A 17,057-nucleotide genomic window follows, 5' to 3' on the forward strand; every position below is an offset into this window, starting at 1 on the left:
AATATTCTGTTAAATAAAAATGTTATGAACATTTATGCATTGGATTTTAGCAAAATATTGGCAAAATTTACATATTAATGAGCACTTTCAAGTCATATTAGCTCATTAACTGTATTGATTATTGATAAAAACAATACAATACAAAGACATTTAAAATGTATGTATTATGAAAACCGTATGTCCGATTAGCTTCAAACAAAAGGCATATAGATCAGTGTTCTCTGCCCTACTCATTTAATATGTTTAAAACATAAATAGAGCACTTCCAAAATGCCTCCAATACCACCTTAACTCTGACATCCCTTTAAGTTTAGGATATGTAGGCTATGGTTCAACATAACTGCTACAAGTTCAACATATGTTTTGTGCGGACTGGATAAAAGATGAGCTCAAAGTGTATATTTCTACATTCTGAGCTCAAATATTTAGTCAATGATAATAGGAATATATGAGCGGGGAAGGGGTGTGTGGGTTGGGCGTTTTTTGTAATATTTTGTCTATATGCCTTTTTGACGCTAACCCTCCAACCCTCGGAAAGTCAGAAACCCTTCAAAGCACGAAGCCATCAGGTCATAACCAAATCCCACTCGATGCGATTGCGCACTAAGCCACATTTAGCAGCGAAAGCATTGACACAAATATCTTGGCATAGATAGCGCAAGTGGCGGCGCCACGGGGGGACATGAGGGACAAATGCCCCCCTGGTTCAACACAACTGCTACAACATGTTTTGTGCGGACTGGATAAAAGATGAGCTCAAAGTGTATATTTCTACATTCTGAGCTCAAAATATTTAATTAATGATAATAGGGATATATGAGCGTGGGGGTGTGGGTTAAGTGATGTTTTATATTTTCTCTCTCCGAAAACACCCACATTTGTTTCTACAAAAAAAAATAGTGTCTTTACTTTCACATATCAACTTTTTCATCACCCTGTTCTCAAAAGCCACACATTCTAATATCAAACATTATCAACATAAAACTAATTACTTTTTTTTTTTCTTTGAAAGGCAAATATAACAACAACTAATTCAAAAGAATGAATGCACTGCATGGGAGTAAAATTGAATTAAAAGACATGATTTTTTACTTGCTAGTATAAAAAGCAGATTAGGTTTTGCAAGCACTATGCTAGTAACACTCCAGTGTCACTTGACTGAAACGCAAGTGTCAGTCAAGTATCATGCATAGTACTGGCATCTTGCTTGCATCAGCTCGATCAAGTACAAGGATTGCAATGAAAGCATTGCTACTCTACAAGCATTTGACAAACGCTCTTGATCACCATTTAAATGCATCCGCTGCTATCTTCAGTAGATAGCATTCAGCATAGTATCGGTTTAGAAAAAAAATAAATACTAATTAATTATGCAAATTAGGGCGGCTAGCTCATTAATTATACATAAATTATCTGGAAGTCATTGGGAACACTTTGACCAAGTTTGAAACCAATATTCTGTTAAATAAAAATGTTATGAACATTTATGCATTGGATTTTAGCAAAATATTGGCAAAATTTACATATTAATGAGCACTTTCAAGTCATATTAGCTCATTAACTGTATTGATTATTGATAAAAACAATACAATACAAAGACATTTAAAATGTATGTATTATGAAAACCATATGTCCGATTAGCTTCAAACAAAAGGCATATAGATCAGTGTTCTCTGCCCTACTCATTTAATATGTTTAAAACATAAATAGAGCACTTCCAAAATGCCTCCAATACCACCTTAACTCTGACATCCCTTTAAGTTTAGGATATGTAGGCTATGGTTCAACATAACTGCTACAAGTTCAACATATGTTTTGTGCGGACTGGATAAAAGATGAGCTCAAAGTGTATATTTCTACATTCTGAGCTCAAATATTTAGTCAATGATAATAGGAATATATGAGCGGGGGGAAGGGGTGTGTGGGTTGGGCGTTTTTTGTAATATTTTGTCTATATGCCTTTTTGACGCTAACCCTCCAACCCTCGGAAAGTCAGAAACCCATCAAAGCACGAAGCCATCAGGTCATAACCAAATCCCACTCGATGCGATTGCGCACTAAGCCACATTTAGCAGCGAAAGCATTGACACAAATATCTTGGCATAGATAGCTCAGTGGCGGTGCCACGGGGGGATGAGGGGACAAATGCCCCCCCTGGTTCAACACAACTGCTACAACATGTTTTGTGCGGACTGGATAAAAGATGAGCTCAAAGTGTATATTTCTACATTCTGAGCTCAAAATATTTAATTAATGATAATAGGGATATATGAGCGTGGAGATGTGGGTTAAGTGATGTTTTATATTTTTCTCTCTCCGAAAACACCCACATTTGTTTCTACAAAAAAAATAGTGTCTTTACTTTCACATATCAACTTTTTTCATCACCCTGTTCTCAAAAGCCACACATTCTAATATCATACATTATCAACATAAAACTAATTACTTTTTTCTTTGAAAGGCAAATATAACAACAACTAATTCAAAAGAATGAATGCACTGCATGGGAGTAAAATTGAATTAAAAAGACATGATTTTTTACTTGCTAGTATAAAAAGCAGATTCGGTTTGCAAGCACTATGCTAGTAACACTCAGTGTCACTTGACTGAAACGCAAGTGTCAGTCAAGTATCATGCATAGTACTGGCATCTTGCTTGCATCAGCTCGATCAAGTACAAGGATTGCAATGAAAGCATTGCTACTCTACAAGCATTTGACAAACGCTCTTGATCACCATTTAAATGCATCCGCTGCTATCTTCAGTAGATAGCATTCAGCATAGTATCGGTTTGCAAAAAAATAAATACTAATTAATTATGCAAATTAGGGCGGCTAGCTCATTAATTATACATAAATTATCTGGAAGTCATTGGGAACACTTTGACCAAGTTTGAAACCAATATTCTGTTAAATAAAAATGTTATGAACATTTATGCATTGGATTTTAGCAAAATATTGGCAAAATTTACATATTAATGAGCACTTTCAAGTCATATTAGCTCATTAACTGTATTGATTATTGATAAAAACAATACAATACAAAGACATTTAAAATGTATGTATTATGAAAACCGTATGTCCGATTAGCTTCAAACAAAAGGCATATAGATCAGTGTTCTCTGCCCTACTCATTTAATATGTTTAAAACATAAATAGAGCACTTCCAAAATGCCTCCAATACCACCTTAACTCTGACATCCCTTTAAGTTTAGGATATGTAGGCTATGGTTCAACATAACTGCTACAAGTTCAACATATGTTTTGTGCGGACTGGATAAAAGATGAGCTCAAAGTGTATATTTCTACATTCTGAGCTCAAATATTTAGTCAATGATAATAGGAATATATGAGCGGGGGGGGGTGTGTGGGTTGGGCGTTTTTTGTAATATTTTGTCTATATGCCTTTTTGACGCTAACCCTCCAACCCTCGGAAAGTCAGAAACCCATCAAATCACGAAGCCATCAGGTCATAACCAAATCCCACTCGATGCGATTGCGCACTAAGCCACATTTAGCAGCGAAAGCATTGACACAAATATCTTGGCATAGATAGCTCAGTGGCGGTGCCACGACGGGGGGGACATGAGGGGACAAATGCCCCCCTGGTTCAACACAACTGCTACAACATGTTTTGTGCGGACTGGATAAAAGATGAGCTCAAAGTGTATATTTCTACATTCTGAGCTCAAAATATTTAATTAATGATAATAGGGATATATGAGCGTGGGGGTGTGGGTTAAGTGATGTTTTATATTTTCTCTCTCCGAAAACACCCACATTTGTTTCTACAAAAAAAATAGTGTCTTTACTTTCACATATCAACTTTTTTCATCACCCTGTTCTCAAAAGCCACACATTCTAATATCAAACATTATCAACATAATATTAATTACATTTTTCTTTGAAAGGCAAATATAACAACAACTAATTCAAAAGAATGAATGCACTGCATGGGAGTAAAATTGAATTAAAAAGACATGATTTTTTACTTGCTAGTATAAAAAGCAGATTCGGTTTGCAAGCACTATGCTAGTAACACTCCAGTGTCACTTGACTGAAACGCAAGTGTCAGTCAAGTATCATGCATAGTACTGGCATCTTGCTTGCATCAGCTCAATCAAGTACAAGGATTGCAATGAAAGCATTATGTCTAGAATAGAAGCCACAAGCAGATTGTTACTCTGCAAACATTTGACAAACGCTCTTTGATCACCATTTAAATGCATCCGCTGCTATCTTCAGAAGATAGTATTTATTTTTTTTGCAAACCGATACTATGCTGCATGCTAATTAATTATGCAAATTAGGGCAGCTAGCTCATTAATTATGCATAAATTATCTGAAAGTCTTTGGGAACACTTTGACCAAGTTTGAAACCAATATAAAAATATAAAAACCATAAATAAAAATGTTATGAACATGTATGCATTGGATTTGAGCAAAATATTGGCAAAAATGAGCACTTTCAAGTCATATTAGCTCATTAACTGTATTGATTATTGATAAAAACAATACAATACAAAGACATTTAAAATGTATGTATTATGAAAACCGTATGTCCGATTAGCTTCAAACAAAAGGCATATGGATCAGTGTTCTCTGCCCTACTCATTTAATATGTTTAAAACATAAATAGAGCACTTCTAAAATGCCTCCAATACCACCTTAACTCTGACATCCCTCTAAGTTAAGGATATGTAGGCTATGGTTCAACATTGCTACAAGTTCAACATATGTTTTGTGCGGAATGGATAAAAGATGAGCTCAAAGTGTATATTTCTACATTCTGAGCTCAAATATTTAGTCAATGATAATAGGGATATATGAGCGGGGGGTATGGGGTGTATGTGGGGTGTTTTTTAAATATATTTTTGTCTATATGCGTTTTTGACTCTAACCGCACCTCCAACTCTCGGAAAGTCAGAAACCCATCAAAGCACGAACCCATCAGGTCATATTCAAATCCCACTCGATGCGATTGCGCAGTAAGTCACATTTAGCAGCGAAAGCCCTTACACAAATATCTTGGCATAGATAGCTCAGTGGCGGCGCCACGGGGGGGGGGGATGAGGGGACAAATCCCCCCCCCCCCCCCCGGTTCAACACAACTGCTACAACATGTTTTGCGCGGACTGGATAAAAGATGAGCTCAAAGTGTATATTTCTACATTCTGAGCTCAAAATATTTAATTAATGATAATAGGGATATATGGCGTGGGGGTGTGGGTTAAGTGATGTTTTATATTTTTCTCTCTCCGAAAACACCCACATTTGTTTCTACAAAAAAAAATAGTGTCTTTACTTTCACATATCAACTTTTTTCATCACCCTGTTCTCAAAAGCCACACATTCTAATATCAAACATTATCAACATAATATTAATTACATTTTTCTTTGAAAGGCAAATATAACAACAACTAATTCAAAAGAATGAATGCACTGCATGGGAGTAAAATTGAATTAAAAAGACATGATTTTTTACTTGCTAGTATAAAAAGCAGATTCGGTTTGCAAGCACTATGCTAGTAACACTCCAGTGTCACTTGACTGAAACACAAGTGTCAGTCAAGTATCATGCATAGTACTGGCATCTTGCTTGCATCAGCTCAATCAAGTACAAGGATTGCAATGAAAGCATTATGTCTAGAATAGAAGCCACAAGCAGATTGTTACTCTGCAAACATTTGACAAACGCTCTTTGATCACCATTTAAATGCATCCGCTGCTATCTTCAGAAGATAGTATTTATTTTTTTGCAAACCGATACTATGCTGCATGCTAATTAATTATGCAAATTAGGGCAGCTAGCTCATTAATTATGCATAAATTATCTGAAAGTCTTTGGGAACACTTTGACCAAGTTTGAAACCAATATAAAAATATAAAAACCATAAATAAAAATGTTATGAACATGTATGCATTGGATTTGAGCAAAATATTGGCAAAAATGAGCACTTTCAAGTCATATTAGCTCATTAACTGTATTGATTATTGATAAAAACAATACAATACAAAGACATTTAAAATGTATGTATTATGAAAACCGTATGTCCGATTAGCTTCAAACAAAAGGCATATGGATCAGTGTTCTCTGCCCTACTCATTTAATATGTTTAAAACATAAATAGAGCACTTCTAAAATGCCTCCAATACCACCTTAACTCTGACATCCCTCTAAGTTAAGGATATGTAGGCTATGGTTCAACATTGCTACAAGTTCAACATATGTTTTGTGCGGACTGGATAAAAGATGAGCTCAAAGTGTATATTTCTACATTCTGAGCTCAAATATTTAGTCAATGATAATAGGGATATATGAGCGGGGGTGGGGTGTATGTGGGGTGTTTTTTTAAATATATTTTGTCTATATGCGTTTTTGACTCTAACCGCACCCTCCAACTCTCGGAAAGTCAGAAACCCATCAAAGCACGAACCCATCAGGTCATATTCAAATCCCACTCGATGCGATTGCGCAGTAAGTCACATTTAGCAGCGAAAGCCCTTACACAAATATCTTGGCATAGATAGCTCAGTGGCGGCGCCACACGGGGGGGATGAGGGACAAATGCCCCCGGTTCAACACAACTGCTACAACATGTTTTATGTGGACTGGATAAAAGATGAGCTCAAAGTGTATATTTCTACATTCTGAGCTCAAAATATTTAATTAATGATAATAGGGATATATGAGCGTGGGGGTGTGGGTTAAGTGATGTTTTATATTTTCTCTCTCCGAAAACACCCACATTTGTTTCTACAAAAAAAAATAGTTTCTTTACTTTCACAAATCAACTTTTTTCATCACCCTGTTCTCAAAAGCCACACATTCTAATATCAAACATTATCAACATAATACTAGAAAGTAAGTTGCACATTTCCATATAGAAACTGCACATAAAACCTGAATCACAATTCACCATTGTAACACAGATCACACATTTGCCTAAAAACCGCTCATACTTGATGAATTGTGAGATTTAAGTTTCATGTGAGAATTTTTAACAAATGTGAAACTTAAAAAAAATTTTAAATGATGATTTATAGGAGAATGTGCGGCTTGCAAATGTGTGACTTTTTCATGATGAAATGTGATATTTCAGTTTTTATAGGTACGACTATTTTAAAATGTTTATTTTTTAAGGTATAAATTTGCATTGCCGATCTTTACATGTTTTTTTTTATTTTTAAATTGTGAGATTGTCGGGGAATCATGCGAAATGTGATTTTATGAAAAAAATGTAAATGAAAGACTTGTGTACGGTAGTATATCAAGTTAAGTAGGCCTATACTATGATTTCCCCCTTTTCAAAAACTTGAACCATTAATGGAAATAAGTTCCCCCTATATCTTGATGAGTTGGTTTACTGTAACATGCAGGTCCATCACAATGTCTCTTCTCATTGTACATATTTATTGGTTTTGTGTAAAACATAAAATTATTAATAACAATATTAATATTAAGCTTCATACAGGTACTTATATCATGAATATACTATATATATATTATTATTATTTTGTATATTCTTTACATACTATGTAGGCATTCTTAATACTAGTATATTTTCCTATATAGGCCCACATAAATACATTTTATATACAGTGTAGCTAGATTATGCATATTTATTTCAATCTATTATGACGTACGTATAAACGGGATCACATAGGTCTACATAACTTAATAATAATATATTTTCATATACATAGTAAGGTTGTAGGCCTGTGCCATTATTGCTATGTTAGGTTCATTATTGTTTTTGTAATTTTTTCTAATGAAATAGTGTGTATATAGTCACTGAGCGGATACCTACTTCCCTGTCCAATATTCGAAATGGAACAATTACAGTCAAAGGCTTGCATGTGCTATCTTTAATAGATAGCAATACCGGAATGATCATTATTTTGGTGATGTCATTAATACAACACAACCCATACAGGTGTCACTGCTGGTCATCTCTCGCATCTGCACGATCATTCTTACAGAATAAATCACAACAATATCATATCAAAAGCAAGTCATCTGCAGTAAAATTTCATGTTTCTAAACAGATTTAAATGTGCAAGTGTGGGCCTATGCTTGCATTTGCTGAAAATTGTCAAGTGTCTCTTGCCAGAAACTGGCATGTCATGCAAGTTTCTTGCATGTTACTTGCAGTGTGCTGGCATTTGCTGGCAAGCATTGGTATTCTCATGCAAGTACATGTCAAATAGTGTCTATAGTCACTGAGCGGATACTACTAATTCCCTGTCCAATATTCGAAATGGAACAATGGATCAGTCAAAGGATTGCATGTGCTATCTTCAGTATAGATAGCAGTACCATCTGTGTCATCTGCAGTAAAATTGTCATGTTTATAAACAGATTCAAATGCACAAGTAGGCCTATATATGTCACAAGAAACCCGGGCAAGAAACTTGACTGAATTTATTTATTTATTTTATTTATTATGCTTCATCACTGGCTCATATACAATTACAAAGATAAATATATTATATAAATATTGCACATACTAAGAATCAAGACAAAGTAAAGAATAAAATGCCAGCGAAAAGAATGGGACAAACAGGTGCAAAATCACCTCTAGGACTATCCCACCTTTCAATTTTTGAAAACAAATTATTGGGAAAAAACCCCATCACAGCCCCATCCCAAAGAAACGCAGGTATCTTGTAAAGACTAGAGTTTCTAGCAAATTAATGCTTGCAACCCAAAGAGGTGCATTTGAATATGCTTTATATAATTACATACTAGCAAAAAATATCATGTCTTCTTGATTCAAATTATTATGTATAATGCATTCATAATTTCGAATAGTTGTTATATTTTCCTCTAAAAGAAAAAGTAATTAAGAATAAGTGGATAATTTCACCACCCAATATATACACTCATGTTTACAAAATTATATTATAATTTGTTTATTATCATTTCATTTCAAAATTGTGACACTTGTTTGAAGACCTATAATATATAGGCCTATACTTTGTGTTAGGTCCCCACATGCATCTTGCCATCGAGGATAACCCAGGCATATATTAAACGGTGATCCATATATGAATTTCATAAATTTCAAAAAATGTTATTTACTGCATGAGAACAATCTAGCATAGGCAACACCAAAACTCAATGCAGTACATTTTTTATACCTGCAATTATCTGCAAAACAGGTATTGCAAATCACCAATCCCATCTTCGGGATAAAAGACTATACACTTATCCGATCATGGAAATAGTAGATCTTACTACTGTTTACATGGTCCGATCTTCAGAAAATATCACACTTAATTGTCACATTTTCGGCAGATATGATAGCACAAAAGATGCAAATCTGCAGAAATATCATAGTAGGTGCATAGATGCAATATATAGTGGGCACTATACAAAATAATTGTGTGGTTAAGGGATCTAGAATGGCGTTTATGGCGTTTCGACAGTATTTTTTGTGGGACATGAGAGCACCTCAGGCGTGTCGAATTGCATTCTGAATCTGAAGCATGTCTTTCTGATATCAAATAATTTTCATTTTTAAAATTCACGATATAATACAAATTTTATGACAAATTATTAAAATTTGATATTTTTCACATTTTTGATAGTCCTCGAAATAAATTTTATAAATCTAATGATATATTCTTAAAGTGTATGTAGCTGGGAAGAAAAGCCGACGATCAATTGAAAATTTTGAGCTTTTATATTGAAGATATGGATTTTTTTCCCAAAAAGACCTTTTTTTTGGTGTTTTGGGAAAAAATCCATATCTTCAATCTGAAAGGTCAAAATTTTCAATTGATCATCGGACTTTTCATCCCACCTACATACACTTTAAGTATAAATCATCAGATTTATATATATAAAGTTTACTTCAAGTACTGTTAAATACCAAAAATATCAATTTTTAATGATTTGCCATAAAATGTATTACATTGCATAATTTCAAAAATCAAAATTATTGATATCAGAATGACATTCTTCGTATTCAGAATGCAATTCGATATGTCTGATGTGCTCTAATGTCCACAATAAATACTGTCCAAACGTTCATACCCCTTCCCTTAACAGCATGGATGCAGTAAATTTAATTGACAGTCACTGGGATTCATGATTTGACTCACACTGTCAAGAGCTTTATTTGCATATACCTGTTAACTGTTATATTCCACCCATAACAAATGTAAACATAGAATTACAATGGTGGTAGTATATATAGGGATAGCAAATAAAGTGGGTGGAACAACACTGTTTTGTGGGTGGAGCAAAACTGTTTATGCAAACACTCATTAACTTTAAGCACTTGACTGTACTTGTATTTGCTCTTGCAAGAAACTTGACAACATACTTGCATACTTTTTATAACAAAGTCAAGTTTATACAAAATTTTGCAAGTTTCTCACAAAATATGCTAGTGTTTCGGAAAATTTTTTTACTAGGGCATGTGGGTGTTGCCATAGCTGGCGTTTAATATAACAATTTAGATATTTCCAGCTTTTTACAAGTCTTAAAAATAGTACATATCCTTAAAATTATTATTGGAATGAGCATAATATTAAGGTTAAAAATTAACCTAAGAACACTTAGTATGTGAATTTAAATTTTAAATTTGAGTTCGGAAAATATTTCCTTCTATACAGTATTGCTAGATATTATCACATTATATTTAAAATTCAACGTATGTCTCACTTTAGGATTTGACACCTTGTTAAAGTTATAGCTATAGTATTCCAATTTTTCACAAAAAAACATCCAAAAAGCACACAAATTTGTCCAAATTTGGCGCTTTTATGGGAACTTTTGCCTTAATGCGCCCAATTTAGCGTATTGTCTCCACTGAAAACCCACCAATCGACATACCAAAATTGCTAAGGAACCCCCAAAACCGTGGCACATCCCCGTATATACCTTTAACCAGGGAGAACCCCGTACGGGGTTATGTCATAGGTATAATGTGCCCAGTAGTCCTCTTTTTCTACTTGAAACGCATATTTCCTCAGACAACTTTTATCAACATTTGGTGATTTTTTATTTTGCTTTAACCCTGCAAGTATCTGCAAAAGTGTTCATATACATCTCCTTCAGTCTTGAATGACAGAGAATTAGCAACAATATCACTGCAACATTTCAATGGTCATTTCGTCTTCAGCATGACTTTAAATGTCATACTTTCGACTCTCCTGCGAGCTCCTCTCGGGAAAAGTAACTGGACATTAATTTGTCTGGCTGTGAAAAGGTTCTGTGCATTGTCTTTGACTATTCTCATATCTTTCGAGACATTTGCTGGAACTAGTTTGTTGCCCATTTCTTCCCATATCTTGTTTGTAAGTATAGTTGGGATGTGTGCTTTAATAATATGGGGTAGGCGTAATTTAAACATTATCTTACTCTTATATGCATCTTTTTGTATAAATGTAACAATCTTATGTTATTTTAATTTATTTTAGCCTAGCTAGTATGTGTATTGGTAAAAACATTATGGCTTTTATGTATATTTTAAAGTATACATGTTTGATGTTTTCTGTGTTGTATTTTAAGGGGTTCGTCACCCACCTTTGAACAATATTTTTGTCGGACCTGAGAGCACACCAGACATACCAAATTGCAAAATACGAGGGATATCCTTCTGATATAAAATAATTTTGATTTTTTTTTTTTTTTTAATACGCGATACAATAACAATTTTAGGGTAAATTTTGTATATTGAATTTTTTTAAATTTTTTGACATATTACAGTCCTCAAAGTTAACTTAATAAATCTAATGATGTGTACTTAAAGTGTATGTAGCTGGGATGAAAAGCCGACCACTAATCAATTAATTAATGTTAATTAAAAAATTTGACCTTTCATATAATTTGAAGATATACCAGATTTGTTCCCAAGAGACCTACATTTTAGGTGTTTTGATGAAAAAAATCTATATCTTCAATACGAAAGGTCAAATTTTCATATGATGGACGGCTTTTCATTCCAACATACACTTTTTAAAGTACATATCACTAGATTTATACAATTTACTTTTGAGATCTGTTAAATTTCAAAAATATAAATTTTTAATCATTTGCCATGAAATTTGTATTATATCGCAAATTTCAATATATGTCTGATGTGCTCTCAGGTCCACAAAAATATGTGAAAACGTCGCTATTTGAACCCTTAAGACTTATAAAATTTGAAAATGTCCATATCTCACTATTAAACCCTAATTATGGCAACACCCATGTGGTTTGGAACAACACTGACCATTTATACAACTGATCAAATTAAATGTGAAAGTAAATTTCATTCTAATAAACTTTCCTTGTGAAGGTGAAGTTTCATTTTCGCATCATTTAACTTAAGGTGAGACTTGTGTTAAAAAAAAAAAAAAAAAAGGAAAATATCTGGCAACACTGTATAAAGATATGTTTTCCCCAAGCTTAAGTGTAAATTTTTCATAAGACCAAATATGTATCATTTTACATGGTGAAGTTGATGTTACACTTTCACATATTTTTTAAGGAATGCATGCCATGGTATTTTGGTATTTTTAAAACTTGTAAAAAGTTGAAAATAACCACATCTCGCTATTTAACCCTAATTATGGCAACACCCATGTGGATTGGAACAACACTGACCATTTATACAACTGATCAAATTTAATATGAAAGTAAATTTCTTTCTAATAAACTTTCATTTTCAACTTAAGGTGGGACTTGTGCTGAATTTCAAAAAATAGGAAAATATCTGGCAACACTGTATAATCAGATGTTTTTCCCCAAGCTCAAATGTAAATTTTTCATAAGACCGATGTATCATCTCAACATGATGAAATTCGATGTTTCATTTTCACATCTTTATTTTAGGAATGCATGTCATTGTATTTTGGTGTTTTAAGACTGAAAAATAGCTGAAAAAGCTGAAAAATAGCTGAAAAGTTGAAAAATATTCACATATTACAATTAAACCCTGATTTTGGCAACACCCATGTGGTTTGGAACAACACTGACCTAATAACTGATCAAATTTGATATGAAATTAATTTTCTTTCTAAAAAATGTTCCTTGAAAGGGTGAAGTTTCATTTAAACATCATTTAACTTAAGGTGAGACTTGTGCTGAATTTTCGAAAAAAATAGAAATTGTCTGGCAACACTCTATAAACAGATGTTTTTCCCCAAGCTCAAATGTAAATTTTTCATAAGACCGATGTATCATCTCAACATGATGAGATCGATGTTTCATTTTCACATCTTTATTGCATTCATGCCATTGTATTTTGGTATTTTTAAGACTGGAAAATAGCTGGGAAAAGCTGAAAAATATTCACATCTTACAATTAAACCCCAATTTTGGCGACACCCATGTGGTTTGGAACAACACTGACCTAATAACTGATCAAATTTGATATGAAATAAACTTTCTTTCTAAATAATGTTCCTTGAAAGGGTGAAATTTCATTTTCACATCATTTAACTTAAGGTGAGACTTGTGTTGAATTTGAAAAAATAGGAAAATGTCTGGCAACACTGTATAAACAGATGTTTTTTCCCCAAGCTCAAATGTAAATTTTTCATAAGACCGATGTATCATCTCAACATGATGAGGTCGATGTTTCATTTTCACATCTTTATTTTAGGAATGCATGTCATTGTATTTTGGTATTTTTAAGACTGAAAAATAGCTGAAAAAGCTGAAAAATGTCCATATCTTACAATTAAACCCCGATTTTGGCAACACCCATGTGGTTTGGAACAACACTGACCTAATAACTGATCAAATTTGATATGAAATTAACTTTCTTTCTAAAAATGTTCCTTGAAAGGGTGAGGTTTCATTTTCACATCATTTAACTTAAGGTGAGACTTGTGCTGAATTTGAAAAAATAGGAAAATGTCTGGCAACACTGTATAAACAGATGTTTTTTCCCCAAGCTCAAATGTAAATTTTTCATAAGATCAATGTATCATCTCAACATGCTGTGGTCGATGTTGAAATCGGAGCACTACCATATGGTTTATGAGCTATACAAAGTTGGTATATTTTCATACTTTGAAAAAATGAAAAACACCCTATTTCAAATAAATGGTATAACCCACCCTGACATCTGGTGATTATTTTTATACTTTCAATGCGGCATCTAAGGTTTGACCTATTCATACCTTATAAAGAAAACAGTATATATATATTGTGTATATTAGTAACACTGGCTTCAAAACTTGACAAATTGACTGCTGAAAGACGCAAAAATTGTGAAAATAGGCATAAAATGAAAATTTGGCTGTTACCATGGCTTGCGGAGATATTTTCCCCAAATTTATTTCATGTGTGTTTGTTTCAGGTCAAGGTGCATCAAATATGAAAGTTTAAAGGAAATCCATTTTTTTACCGTGGCAAACATTTTAAAAAAATTCTCCAAAATAACAGATAATGCCTCTTAAGTTTCCTTCAAGTTTCATTCATTTTTAGAATAAGGGGAATTTTCATGATCTTAATGTTTTGCTAAATCAAATTAGTTTATAGTCATTATTAAAATAATATTTAATCTAACCGACTCAAAATGAGAACAAACAATATTAGTAGTGGGATACTGACTGTGCTGGCATCCAGTACTCAAAATATTAGACTTGCCTAACCTCTACAGAGGATAGTAAAAACACAAATTCCTATAATTTATTCTTTAAATAGTACTGTACATATTTTTAGAGTTCAGGTACAAAATGGGCTATTCCAGTTGAAATCAATACACCCCTATGGAAGACATGATATTAATTTCCCACACAGGGTGTGAGAATTTCAAATACAACTCCATTGCTGCCTTTTGTTTTTTTTTTCAATTTTGTTATTAATATTGTTAAATTTATATTTTATATTTTGTGTTCATTTTATTAAAACTTTATAATAATCCCAGGCTTCCAATACAAACTACTCGCTAACTAGTTCCCCCCTTAACATTGTATCTAATTGCACATAAATAACACAGAGTAGATATCTTAAACTTCCCACAATGCATTTTTTCCATTTCCATTTTCTGAACTGGGTTGATAAAAGGGGTTGATAGAAGAGGTTGATAGTGACAAAAATGACCTCAATGTACAGAGCACATCCAGATCTTACAAAATATGTTTATTTCTTGACTGTCAACTGTCGAAAACAAAGGGAACCTATACAAAGTAATAGCAGTGTCATGTGATGTAGTGAGATGATGCATCATGTTGTAAAGGATTCTGGGAAGGGTAAGATATCTTCTCTTGAAATAACAATTACACAAGGTAGCTTTTGGGTATATCACATTTTGAATCTGAACTTATCATTTTCTCTCAGTTCCAGCAAAGCACACACACATACAGGGTTGCTATTAATCAAATATTTTTTATCAATATGAACAATATGTCATGCCAAAACACATCTATGCATCATGATTTCAATTTAGCTGCTTCAAAAGAATATTTGACTTTGTGGTCATGCATTGATACTTCAAAATACACATTTTGGAACAAAAGATTAGTAGTTTTAGATCTTAAGATCAGAATTTTAACTGATTACAAAGTGGTTGTTGTAAACTTCTACTACAGAGTATACTGAGAATTTCAATTGAATGAACACAGCTTTCAACAGCTGTATTCGACCCGACCATGATCGTATATCCCATATTTTGGATAGTAAAGGTAAAGGTAAAGGAGACGATCCTGTAAACAGTGATCGGAGTGCCCATCTCTCTTTCATTGGCGATTGGGCCAGACTCCTCCATGTAATGTTGCTATAGGGGGATCGCTACACCTCCTCTACATCGAGTCTGTTACCTTCCCAGCATTTAAGAATGCCGGTACCCATTTAAACACCTGGGTGGAGAGGAGTAATCGAGATAAAGTGCCTTACTCAAGGACACAACACGATGGCGTCGCCGGGGCTCGAACCCGCAACCTTCCGATTATGAGTCCGTGCCCGTTCCGCTAGACCACCGTGCTGGATACAATATTATTATTGGATACAATAATTAAAATACTAACCAATCACAGGTGAGTTGGCATGATCCGATTTACTTCCACGTCACTCACACGCGAGCATTCATCGCATAGTGTACGCAGATGATTGTCACGCTGCTGTGCAGCTGTGTTCATTCCTAGTATAAGACCCCAATTACACAGAACCTGAAGTCGATTTTAGACAAATTTGAACTCAACTTCTTCTGTGTGTAAACATTGTTTACTAAACAGGGTCGCTGGGTTTTGAACTTGACTTCAGAAGTCGACTTTAATGATGACCAGAATAACTTTTGTCAACTTCAAACTCAACTTCTGCAGTGTGAACAAACACAGAATTAGAATTCAAATTCATAATAGTTATTTGAAGCATGAGCAAGTGACGACATAAAAGACTACTATGTAAACACTCCGTCAACAAAATTATAATATACTTATCCTTAGTCGCAATCTGAATTCGATGTAGTAATATTTAAGTTGATTTCTCTGTGTGTACACGGGGTCATAAATTCAGCTTTTGAACTGTAGACCTTTTGTTACATTCCAAAGTTGTCTAATACAGTCCAACCTCTTTTATCCGGCCATGATGGGACCAAGCATTGTCCGCATAAGTGAAAAATCCGGATAAGTGAATTACATGTAATTCTGTATTGAAAGTTCCAAGGACTGAAATTGTGACAACAAAAGATTGTGATAATATGGGATAATAGCACTAAAAGATGGCTTTAGAGTGCATTGTGCAATATAGATGTCATTCTAAGCATTCAGAGCATGGAATTAAGGTGTTAAATCATCAAAAACATGTTTTCCTCTGAAAATTTCACAGCCGGATAACGGAGAGATCCATATAAATGAGGTCCGGATAAGAGAGGTTGGACTGTATATGTTTTCTATATTCAAATGATACACATGTCAGATGGGTAGCAGCAGATAATCATGGTCCAATTACAAAGAGGTACCGACTGATGATTTTATAGGACTATTATACATTACCCGTGATCGTTTCTTTATAATGTCAAGAAATGGAGCTCATATACCAATGTATATGGATAGAGTTTACATCAGAGAAAAGACTCAAAAACTCATGCTATGGTAAATCCACCATATTGAC

This window comes from Amphiura filiformis, chromosome 16 (genome assembly GCF_039555335.1).
Source record: "Amphiura filiformis chromosome 16, Afil_fr2py, whole genome shotgun sequence".
Classification (NCBI taxonomy): Eukaryota; Metazoa; Echinodermata; class Ophiuroidea; order Amphilepidida; family Amphiuridae; genus Amphiura; species Amphiura filiformis.